Here is a 4491-nt window from a genome sequence, read left to right on the forward strand (position 1 = left end):
AAATGGCGGTCACCCACTAAAAATGGTTTTCTCATTCACAGATAAAAAAGCAAAATATATAATTTTGTACTGGTCTTATACCAGTACATACACATTTCTGGGTTTTGGCAATTTTGTGCAAAACACAATGTAGCTTACATACTTGTGGCAAGTGTTAATTCAATGAGAACACCATTTCGGCCCTTTGCAAAGGGCTCGATAATGGCCTAAACCTACCTTCTAGTTCATATTCTTCATCCTTTCATTATAATACTAGCTGTACATGTAGATATTACATAATTGCATAAACATAAAATACTATTCTAGTATGACTAAAGTTCCACAGAAGTAGAAACATGGCCCTTTGGATACCATATCACCAATGCTACACAAGAACTGTTTTCAGGCCTATGACCCTAATGCTTCCAACCAGGTCACAAGAGCTAATGGTACCAGACATTCAAAACAAATCCAAACAAACATAAAAGCCAGGTTGTTATTCTGCAGTGATCTTAGCATCAACAAAAATCATCGTCAGAATGGCTTTCACTGGTACAAAAAGGAATGATGAGAAAGTGTCGAAACTTTGGTATATAGAAAATAAAAATGTCTCATTAAGACAACCCAATGATACTTGGTGTGAGAGGAAAATCCAAGTGCAGCAACTGAACTCAATGTCATGGTATATATAGCACATGACATAGGCAACCCAAATTTGCTAAGGCATGGCAAAAGTATCTAAGTCAATGCACCAATTATTATAGTTTCAAAGCAAACAAAAAGGTGACTACTCACCAATCTACAGTGACTGTTCTCACAGAGTACAGTGAGGAGTTGGGAGAATTCATGGAAATGAAAGGTGCCAACAGCCTGGGGATTCTTGCGTTGACTACCAGCCTCAGTGTACCATTCATGCAACTGGAAAAGTACCCCACGCTGCTCAAGGAGCTCGAGAGACACACGGAGGATTATCATCCAGATAGACCAGATATTCGGAAATCCATGATTGCCTTCAAAAACTTTTCAGCCCAGTGTCAAGACGTATGGAAAAGGAAAGAGTTGGAGTTGCAGATTCTGATGGAAGCCATCTGGAGCTGTGAGAGAGATGACATTAAGATCCTGGGCAACATCATTTACATGTCCTAGGTCATGATTCAGTGTGCCGGAAGTGAGGAAAAGAATGAAAGATATCTTCTACTCTTCCTGAATATTTTGCCAATGTTGTGTGCCAGGCCTAAGACGAGTGGTTTTTTCTATCAGGCAAAGCTACCAAGGACAGGAATGACAATCGCAAAGCTTGAGGACAGTGAAAACCATAGAAATGCATTTGAAATATCAGGGAGCATGATTGAGTGGATATTAGTGTCATGCAACAACCAGCAGGATCTTCAGGAATGGGTTGACCATCTATAGAAGCAAACGAAAGCCATATCTGTCAGCAACCTTCCTCCCCCTGCCATTAAATCTCATTCTGTGTGGTCTCATATCCTCCCCTCGCATTGGATCACCCCATCCAGCAAGCATGCAGACAGCAAGCCAGTGCCCCTGACACCCACCTACCACATGTTGCTCCACCTCTCCCACCTCAGCACTCCACACATCACCATCAACTGAGGGCTCCTGGAGCCTCCGAAGACCCCCACACCGTGAAGCCTGAGCTGTCTACGACTCTCACCTCCCCTCCGATCCTCGGCTGCTCTCTGCTACAAGGAGGATCTTAGTAAGAGTCTCAAGACCACGAAAAAGCTGCTACCTAAGCGCAAACCTGAGTGGAAGCTCTCTAATGAAGAGTTTACCCCAGGGAAAAGCACAGCCGCTTTGGAAGAAGCTTTGAAGAGTCACCGAAGCTTCCTGCAAAGTGCCAAAACACGGCAAACACTCAATTCAGCATGGAAAGGCACTGACCTGGTGCATAATTATGTCCTGGCCAATATGACCAATCAAGTCTAGACTCCTTGGGTCATCGCAGTAGTCTTTCTTGTTTGCAGCCTTCAGACCTCTGGGAAGACTCTCTGACAGTATACAGACAGCCTATAGTTACAGAATGGGTTCTATATCTCAGTGACTATAATTCCAGGTGGCTGTGAATTCTCTCTTCTCTCACCACACCTCCTTCGCCAAACTCATGTATTCACTGTTTTGTTCTTGTTTGCACAGAGACAACTGATGCACTACGTTATCGTTTCCTGGCAGCTGGGTCCTGTTGTTCACAAGCCCAGAGGTGCTAGTGAACTTTTGGTGGTAGCATATTGCTTAGAAAGTCAGAGAGCTTCAGTACTGCATGTGATGAGGTCATTAGGAAAACCGGTAATTCCAAATATCTGCCTATTTCCAAGCTTAAGCCATCTGGAGATTTTATATTTTTATATCAATTAGTATAAATAAGAAAGTCGAGGAGCAGTCTTTTGAAATTACTTAGCCCACAGTATTAGTATTAACCCACAGTAGAGATGGGGTGTATATATGTTCACTCAAATAGCAAATGGAATTTTTGGAGAAATATAACTATGAAGTTCATATAGTTATTCGATATCATAAAAAGAATTCAAATCTTCTGGTTTTTAGAAGATCAACCAGAAATAAGGATTTTTTTTTGGTGAAAATTCCAACACCTCTCCAACTCTTTCATTCTGCACCAGCCCCACTGCCTCTGCTCTAGTTATGACTCTCCTTTCCCTTCTAGTCACTTCAGGAGTATTCCACTTCACTTTGTCTTCACCCAGTTACCTAGCACACAGTGCCCATCTGAATTTTCCTAAAACAGAGCTCTGTGATGGTTAACTTTGTGTGTCAACTTGACTAGAAAGAGGTGCCCAGATAGCTGGTGAAACATGATTTCTGGGTGTTTCTGTGAGAGCATCTCTGGAAGAGATTAGCATTTGAATTGGTGGACTGAGTTGAGAATCACCTTCACCAATGCTGGTGGGCGTCATTCAATCTGATGAGAACTTGAATAGAACGACAAGGCAGAGGAGGGCAAATTCACTGTCTCTGCTTGTGTTGAGACACCTGTCTTCTCCTGACATTGACCATCAGTGCTTCTTGGTTCTCGGGCCTTTGAACTTGGACTGAATTATAATGCCAGCTTTCCTGGTTCTCTAGTTTACAGATGGCAGATCTTGGGACTTCTCAGCCTCCGTAGTTGCATGAGCCAATTTCCGTAATAATTTTTTTAATACCTGTCCCTATATATCCTATTGGTTCTGTTTCTCATGAGAACCTTGATTGATACATATGTCATTTCTTTCCAAGATCTTACTCCTTAGTCTAGACAGCACTTAATAATCTGCCTTCAGCTTGCTTCTCCAACCTTATCTGTTGCCCCCAAGTTTTGCCCTGCCCAGAGCAGACACTGGGCTTTCCCACTGTTACTCACTATTCTCTTCACCCTATTTGTACCTTTTCATATTTGCCAAATCCTTTGCCCTACCTATTCCAACATATCATCCCAAGACATCTTCTGGCCTGGTCTCCTACTATATGTGCATTTGGTTTATTTTATCTTCCTAGTTAGATTATAAACTACAGGGGGTATTTTATACAGGTTTGATTTTCCTCTCCTCCAAGGCCTTGTACCCTGTAAACATTCTTTTTGATGAGGATTTCTGCTTGAGGAATATGGGCGGGGCCCAAACCCAATCTCCACCACCAAAGATGCCATAGTTCCCACTTCCTGGGTTGAATACTGTTGGTCAAAGGAGAGACCAGGGAAGGCTTTGGCTAGAGATTTGTATTTGGGTTTGTCAAACCTGAACCCAACTCTGGACCCAGGCAGGAGAGCAGTCTGGGGTTGTTCATTAGGACAGGCTTGTTTGACAGTAGCTGACTCAGGTTCTCCCTCTTTCCCTTCTCACTTAGCAGTTCAGACTCTTTAATGCTGAATTATGTTTGAGAAACAGCTAAAGGCCCGACTCTTGGCCCTTAGGAGTTTACAAACCTATAGGTAATTGTGTGCTCTTGGCAGGTACTGATAAAAAAATAATTCACCTAATTAATGTTTTTATTGTATGTCTTTGCATATAGGAGAAATAAATAGAAATGAAGTACTCTTTAATAGACAAATCATAGGTAAATGCAATAGAGGACGAAGCTAGGAATGAACTCATCACAGAGCCTGGTCAAGTTATATTCTTTCTTATCTTGACCCTGCCTTGCCTGGGACAGTCTCTTCCCTCTTCTCTTTCCTTGTCCAAAATCCTGTTCATCCTTCAAGGATCACCTCTCCTCCAGGAAGCCATCCTGGATTACTCCAGACTCCATTAACGTGTTTTGAATACCAGAATTAATAAACATTTATCACATGGTGTGATGACATACTTAAACTCTTTGCCTCTGTTTTTTTGTGATTTCCCAACTAAGTTCTAAGTCCTTTGAGTAATAATAATAACAATAAAACATAATATTTATCAAGCATTTGTTATGAGCTTGGTACTATGGAGATATATATATGTGTCTATTTATATATATATTATATTGAATTTCAGCCATCCAACTTATGGAGAGGTACTGTTA

At 41.6% G+C, this 4491-nt stretch overlaps 1 pseudogene; it reads left to right on the top strand.

Moving 5' to 3' along the window:
• The first annotated feature begins 678 nt into the window (after nucleotides 1-678).
• LOC120602155 (rho guanine nucleotide exchange factor 7-like) lies at nucleotides 679-4129 on the top strand (annotated as a pseudogene).
• The last annotated feature ends 362 nt before the right edge of the window (nucleotides 4130-4491 follow it).

This window comes from Pteropus medius, unplaced genomic scaffold (genome assembly GCF_902729225.1).
Source record: "Pteropus medius unplaced genomic scaffold, Ma_sr-lr_union100, whole genome shotgun sequence".
Classification (NCBI taxonomy): Eukaryota; Metazoa; Chordata; class Mammalia; order Chiroptera; family Pteropodidae; genus Pteropus; species Pteropus medius.